This window comes from Drosophila eugracilis, unplaced genomic scaffold (genome assembly GCF_018153835.1).
Source record: "Drosophila eugracilis isolate 14026-0451.02 unplaced genomic scaffold, ASM1815383v1 contig_1254, whole genome shotgun sequence".
Lineage (NCBI taxonomy): Eukaryota > Metazoa > Arthropoda > Insecta > Diptera > Drosophilidae > Drosophila > Drosophila eugracilis.
In genome coordinates, this window is record NW_024572045.1 from 68,721 (window position 1) to 77,191 (window position 8,471).

The window sequence follows — 8,471 nt, forward strand, 5'->3', positions numbered from 1 at the left end:
ACCCCATACTGTGGGTCCCAGATACGTGATCCATATTCCAGAATCGGACGAACTAAAGAAAGAATGAAACCAAGCACTCCTCTAGCTTTATTAACCATAGAGGAAATATGGTCGGAAAACTTAAGTTTTGCATCGAGTAAGATGCCAAGATCTGCAACTGCATTAATTCTTTCCAGAGCTACACCATGCAGAGTATAAGTGGCAACTTTAGGTCTTAGGCGACAGACGGTCATTGCTTTGCACTTAGAGCCATAAGGATTTAATAAGCTTGCAGAGCACCAGTTTCGAAAATGATTAAGGTCAGATTGCAGTTTCACCTGGTAGGAGGCATCGGTATATTGCAGACAGAGTTTGACATCAACTGCATACATAAGTCATTAACAACCAAGTAAGGTCGTTAATGAATAAAGTAAAAAGTAACGGACCAAGGTGGGTCCCCTGAGGGACCCCGGAGGAAGCATAGACTAAAGCAGACACTGAATTTTTAAAAAGAACTCGTTGCGTTCTACCTGTGAGGTAACTGCTAATCCAACCCAAGAGTTCAGTAGGAAAACCGATAAGATCGAATTTTTCTAAAAGAAGGCCGTGATTCACGGAGTCAAATGCTTTACTGAAGTCAGCGTAAATGACATCCGTCTGAAGTTTATTTTGGAAACCAGTAATCACGAAGGATGTTAGTTCCAGAAGATTGGTAGTGGTAGACCGTTGTTTCTTAAAGCCATGATGGCAAGGAGATATGACAGATCTACACTGGTGCGGCACAAGAATTTTTTCGAAAAGTTTTGGAATTGCTGATACTTTAGATAGTTTCGGCATTCGGTTTTTCCCCTTCTTGTGAAGGGGAATGATAAGGAACTCTTTCCAGATAGCGGGAAACGTGGACGTTTCCAGGAAAAGGTTAAATAATTTTAAAAGGGGTTTGGCCAGGGTTGCAGAGCAGTACCTAAGCACACAGCCCGGTACCCCGTCTGGACCTGGCGAAAAGACTGGCTTCACATTCTGAAGATCCTTTATAACCCCACATTCCGAAAAGGTGGGTCGGGACATGAAGTTAGACCGGGGGATATCATAAGCGTAAGTTTGCGCGTTTACTAACAAAGGTGAATAGGTAGTTTGAAAAAACTGTGCAAAAAGATCGGTAATTTCCTGATCCGTGCTTGCTGTAGATTTTCCAAACGATAGCAAAGACGGAAAAGTTTTAGATTTACGCTTAGTGTTAACAAAACTATAGAACTGTTTCGGATCCAGAGCAAACTGGTTCTTACATCGAGCTAAATAGTTCTTATAACACTGAGTGTTATGCACGGTAAATTTAGACCGAGCCACCATATAATGCACATAACAGTCATTGCTATTAGTTATTAAGTATTTTTTAAAGAATCTTAACTTGATAGTTTTTAGATTAGAAAGGTGCCTTATATACCAAGGGAACTTATCCGCCATAGCCGGATACCGCAACGGAACAAAGCGATCAAAAATTAGGTTTAATGTACTATAAAATATATCTAGAGCAGTAGACATATCGGCACATGCGTACAAATCGGACCAGTCAAATTCTGAAATAAAGTTATTAATTTTTTTAAAGTCTGTTTCACGAAAACATCGAATTCTCTTATCAGCGTAATTGTTCTTAGGCTTAGTGCATAGCCCCGTTTCGATCGTAAGATCTAATGTTGGATGATAAGAATCTTCAGGGTGTGTGAGAGGTTGAGCTCTGTATATGAATACGGTGTCCGTATCAGAGAGAAAGAAAGCACTGATCGAACAAACGACCTAAAGAATTCCCTATATGATTAATGATATGAGGAGCACTAGCCGTAATCACAGCAAACACCGAGCAAGAAGAATTAGAACCCTGGGTAAACAAATTCCAACAGGAGGAATTCGCCAAATTCGAAGGATCAAAAATTAGGTTTAATGTACTATAAAATATATCTAGAGCAGTCGACATATCGGTAATTGCGTACAAATCGGACCAGTCAAATTCTGAAATAAAGTTATTAATTTTTTTAAAGTCGGTTTCACGAAAACATCGAATTCTCTTATCAGCGTAATTGTTCTTAGGCTTAGTGCATAGCCCCGTTTCGATCGTTAGATCTAATGTTGGATGATAAGAATCTTCAGGGTGTGTGAGAGGTTGAGCTCTGTATATGAATACGGTGTCCGTATCAGAGAAAAAGCACTGATCGAACAAACGACCTAAATAATTCCCTATATGATTAATTTGAGCAGTGACATGTCTAACATGCCAGCAGTAAAGTCGTGATGCGACATAGGTGTTAAAGCTAAGGTGTTATCGTTCATGGACCAAGCCACCTGGGGTAGGTTGAAATCACCCAACACCATCAGCTGATCCATGTCCGATAACATTGAGAAGAAAGACTGAATGGCTGCTAGGTGCCGCTCATATGTCAAGGAATCGGACATAGGCGGAATATAAGAGCAAGTGATATATAAATTTAACCTAGGCAATGAAATTTTAACTTTGATAAATTCTAAGTCTCCAGTTTGAAGATTTATCACCTCGAAGACGAGATTAGAGTCCACTGAAATTAGGATTAAACCAACATTTCCGAGGGATCGGTCAAGCCTATATATTGTGTACCTACTGGGGAAAACTTCAGAATTAAGAATTTCTGGAGTTAGCCAGGTTTCGGTAAACACAATGACCTGGGATGCAAACGAGAAGCTTACCGAGAACAAATTAGAAAGTTTAGATCGTAAGCCTCTTGTGTTCTGGCACGAAAGAATAATGGATGATGTTAGTTTTTTAGGTTGGCAGGAGTGTTTACTTGTAGTGGCTTTACTCCTAAAGGGCGACATTTTTTCTTCTTTTTATTTTTAAGCTGATGTTCTTGAACGAAAATATGTTGCGGCCAGAAATTGGTGGAACAGATATCGTTAAAAGCCATCGGAGGAACACGGATCTTGAAAGATGCCACGTTCCTAGCGTAGGAATTGTGAGGAGTCGTTTGACCCCTCACAAATAGCGCCAACAACAACGGCAGTCAGCGCCAACAACATCTTCAGCCAGCTGCAACCACCAGGCCAGATAGCGCCAACCACATCGGCAGCCAGCAGCTATAACATCGCCAGCCGCAACGCCCAAGTGCGTCGCCAACAACAACAGCAGCTAACAACAAAACAAAACCCTCGCGAATAACTTTGTAAAAAAAAACATTGCGCAGTTCATTTAATATGTAAGCTTAACCAATAATTGTAAGATTTTTAGTTATATCGATACACAGTAATTATCTTAGCTAAGCCCAAGCGATAAGTTCTGTTTTCTTTTCGCCTCCGTTCTCGCATCGGCAGTAGCCACACACACACACACCAGGAGAGCAACGAAATATTCACCACGAAAAGTGCTCGCGTGAGCATCGCCGCACAGGAGCAAGCGAGAGAGAACATGCGATTGAGCAAGAAAACAACCACCGAAAATTGGCACGCGCCAAGGGAAAAGCGAGAGAAAAGGAGTACCGAAACTTCAAGAAGTGGGAAAAACCCAGAGCCGCCGAAAAAACTTGAACAAAATCGCGGGGCAAAGGCGGATTCTTGAAAACGCGGCGGACGGGAGCAGAAGTGCGAGCAGAGCAAAAATTTAGTTGGACAAGGGGAGTTTTTTTTGTTTGCGTTCTGAGTGCGGAAAAGTTGAGGAAGAAAAAAAAAACCCCCCAAAGAGAGTGTAGTGACTTGTGGCCAGTGACCCAGGAACCGACGAATTCTTCTGGGAAGGAGTTCACCCAGACGACCTCGAGGAGAGTGTGCCGGCCTAAGACCAGCGGTGGAGCACCCGGATTCACGTGTGTGTGTGTGAGAGAGCGAGACGGGTGAGTGAGTGGAGTGAACCGCATTTTGGCCAGCGAGAGTCCCGGGCAATGAGAAACTTCTCGAAGGCCCCGATGCGGCTTCGCCCGATGTAGGATAGAATGTATATATCATGACTTAACCGAACCCGTTAATCCGACTACACTGGGAAAACAAAATAAAGTAAAAGTAGAAACTCGGGTTACAAATAAATCAATAAAATGCTGCAATAAATATATTTCTCGCCTAATTTTAATACACCTCGAAGGAAAAAAAATAAGAATCAAGCTGGCCACGCATAAATATACATATTTCAAGACAAAAAAAAGCCTAGATTTTAGACCATAATTTCTGCCCTAGGGAAAACTTGTCTCTAAATCGATCCTCTCTCTCTCGGCTTTCTCGTAGCGAATGTTATGAGCCAGGCCCAAATGCGCGTTACAGCTGACCGTTTTCTTTTTTTTCCCGCTCTGCAGCAGACACCGAATAAACTATTTATCTCGCTCCGTATCCCGGTGGCTGGCACTCTACTTCTCACGCCAGCCAACCGATTTTCGCCCTATACCTTTTTGTTCCATATCTTTACAAATATTTTCGGTATAGAGACCCCGGTGGGACTGAGTATATCCCAGCCAACGAGACTTTTAGACTATCTAAATATGGCCTAAAGACTCATCTGGTTATATGGAGTTTGAAAAATTTCGGTTCAGTCACTTGGAGACGAAATTTTTAAGTCGGAATGTAAGGAGAGTCATATATCGAGGGACACAACAATTTCTAGGGCAGAAAACAGGGAAATATATATATATATATATTTATGAAATATACCAGCGCATCGAACATAAAAAAAAAACTTAGAATTTCAGCAGAGCACATGGCACATTCGTAAGAAGTTATACAAAAAGTATACCCACACACAGCCAGAATTTCTAACGCACGCAGACATACATATTTTTATTTCTAAGCAGAGCAAAGTACATAACCTAAAATCAGAGATTATTTGTTCTAAAATTACGTGGTCAGCAAATCACGTGAGGAAGAAACACTTACAGGCAGATAATCGGAGAGAGAGAGCGAGAGCCCTCTAGGTTAGCCAGCTCAGGTCACGAGAGTTTCGAAAGCACGAGGTAGGGAAAAGCTATCGTATACTCCTCACAGCCAGCCATTTTGTTTTTTCGTTTCACTCTTATCGTCGTATCTCTCACACGAGGAGGAGTCGATCGAGTACAGGCAACGGGATTTCATTGGTTGGGGTTTTTGTTTTTTTTCTGATACAACCGTCGCCGAGAATCTTGGAAGAACTTCAAGAAGGCGTTTCTTGACTTTTTTCTGCCGCCCAGGAACTTTCAGCGACTCGAGGATGAGATCCGCACCAGAGATCAGCGACGAGGAGAGACTTTTAAACAATACCTAATCAACATCAGACTCGTGATGCCCAGAGTGGGGTATAATGCGGAGCAGGAGTTGGAGCGTATCTATGAAAATCTCCAACCGGAGTATCAGATGTACGCAAGGAGGCACGACTTCACCACTTTGGAGTAACTTACCACTTTAGCGGTAAACTTCGAGGTCACCCGCGATCGGAGCACGGGAAGCCATGCCAGAATGTTGGCCGAACTACCGCCAGTGCCGAGAAGGAACGAGTACGAGATCCCAGCGTATGCAGGAGCATCACCAACAGGTCAACAAAATTTCCCACAACCAGCCAGACGACCACCCACCCCAGCCACAGTTCCACAATCAGTTCCTCGAGTGGGGAACATGTCAATGGTGCCGAATTTCAGTTTTGCTTGCAGGAATTGTGACCAGGAGGGTCACCGGTCAGGTACATGTCGCAATCCCAGAGTCCTCTTTTGTTGGAACTGTGGTCGCAGAGGAGTACGCACTCTCGAGAGTTGCCGTCGTACCCAGCCGGGAAACGAGAGGAGTCTTCGCCCCCTCGGGGAGCGGACGGAGACTGCCTACAGGAATCCCCGAAATTAGGAGAAATCTTACAGGTTCAGTCGAGCAGAATTATCACGCATGTGCAAATCGCAGGTCAGGAGTTTAAAGCTACTATAGACACCGGAGCTAGCAGAAGCTTCGTGAGCGAATGAGTTGTTCAGCGTGTAGGGACGCCACTTAACGTACGGTCGGTACACACTCATTTCAGCCTGGCGGAAGGCTCACGCAAGGAGATAACCAAGTCTCTGGTAGCCGAAGTTCGGTTGGACCAACGTTGGGTCACCGTTCCAGTGCTAGTTTTCCCTTCGATCATGGAAGACGTGCTATTGGGCAGGGACTTCCTCTGTGGCGTGTCTGCCACTCTCCAATGCGGCCGCGCTTCGCTGCAGCTGAACCCTCTCCTAATCAGCAGCCCCACAAACGACTTAGCTATGCCTTCTCTCTTGACAAACGCGTTAACTCCAGCAAGCAACGATCCAGATAACGAGAGGGAAGCCACCCCGACCCGCAGTATTTTAGGGCCTCGAGACGACAACGTCGTGCGAAATAATCCGTTTCGACGGAAACTTGCTACAGCCAGACCAGGGTACACACTTAACGCTGGAGGAGCACTAGCCGTAATCACAGCAAGCACCGAGCAAGAAGAATTAGAACCCTGGGTAAACAAATTCCAACAGGAGGAATTCGCCAAATTCGAAGGATTGACGGGAGTGTCAAATATCGCTGAGCATACGATCACGATGCGGGATGATAAGCCCATCAAACAGAGGTACTTTCCTAAGAACCCCGGGATGCAGAGGATTATTGATGAGCAGATCGACGAACTGCTACACAACGACTTTATAGAGCCTTCACGGAGCCCCCACAGTGCCCCTATAGTAATCGTGAGCAAGAAATCTGGAGATATTCGACTATGTGTAGATTTTCGACAACTAAATGCCCATTCTATTCCAGATGCATACCCGCTGCCAAGGATAACGCACATCCTGGAGCGTCTGCGCCATGCCAGGTAGATATCGACGCTCGATTTGAAGAGCGGATATTGACAAATTCCTGTAGCCGAGTCCAGGCGCGAGTGCACAGCATTTACAGTCCCCAGGAGGGGCTTGTACCACTGGAAAGTAATGCCGTTTGGCCTCCACTCAGTACCAGCCACATTCCAGCGGGCGCTCGACAGCGTCATAGGCCCGGACATGGAGCCCAACGCGTTTGCGTATTTGAATGATATCATCATCATCGGCCGCACTTTGGAGGAGCACGTGCAGCATCTACAAGAAGTATTCCGACGGCTACGAGAGGCGAACCTTCGTCTCAACGCGAAGAAATGCAGTTTCTTTAAGCGCAGGCTGGCGTACTTGGGGACACATCATCAGTGAGGAGGGAATTCACACGGATCCCGACAAGATTTCGGAAGTACGGGAACTGAGTCATGCAAGGAGTTGAGGAGATGTCTTGGGATCGCGTCATGGTACAGGAGATTTGTACCAACCTTGCCAGCGTAGTGCAGCCCATGTCTTTGCTACTCAAGAAAGGAAAGAAATGGCAATGGGAGCAGAAGCAGCAAGATGCGTTCGAGGAACTCAAAAGAAAACTCACAGAGGCGCCGGTTATCGGCTGCCCCGACTTCAACGAGAAGTTCGTGTTGCAAACAGACGCCAGCGACATCGGCCTAGGAGCAGTTTTAACGCAGAAAATCCAGGGAGAAGAACGAGTCATCGCATTCGCCAGCAGACGCCTCATCGCCGCAGAGGAGAACTACTTCGCCACAGAAAAGGAGTGTCTGGCTATCATATGGGCCATCAGGAAACTCCGATGTCGGAATGCCATGACCAGCCCACGGCAGGACATCTCGGGATCAGGAAGATCGCCCAGAGATATTACTGGCCGGGTCTTTTTCGCGATATTGCCAGGTATGTCCGCAAGTGTGACACTTGCCAACGGTTCAAAGTCAGCCAAACCAAACCGGCTGCTAAAATGTTCAACAGACAGATTAACGAGCCGTTCGATACTGTCTGCGCCGATTTTATTGGGCCCCTTCCGCGATCCAAGAGTGGGAATACGGGACCAAGCCAAGCGCCACGTTCACATTTTAACATTTTCAAGGTAGTACAGGAGAACACTCATAGAGCTTCGTTGGAGCAGCGGAAGCATTACGATCTCAGGCGACGTGCGTGGAGACCGACCATAGGATCGTTGGTCTTCGTAAACCAGAATCATTTGTCCAGGGCGGCGGATAACTTTGCCGCTAAGCTAGCACCCAAGTACGAAGGCAAGTACAAAGTAATTAAGTTCGTTTCTTCCACCATAGTGCGCTTGTAAGATACCCAGAGCAACGCTGAACGGCATCCCTTGGAGATTTGAAGGAAGCAGACAACGAGCCAGAAACCCAGAATCTGGTACCCAGACGACTGGACGACAACGAAGACATTCAGGAGGCGAGAGCCAACCAGGAACACTGCTAATGCCAATGTTTGAGTCAGTGGGGCCACTTGCTGGAGGGTACGCCTTCTTGCTGCCCCGCCACTGGTGCAGCCACAGGAGGGCACGAACCAGCGAGTAAATCGCACATTTCTGTTCCATGCGGGGGCAGAGGAATTCCGGGTACGCATAACCAAAAACGACCGGATTATCATTTCGCAACGGCCCCTGAAGTAGGAGGGGGATGTGAGGAGTCGTTTGACCCCTCACAAATAGCGCCAACAACAACGGCAGCCAGCGCC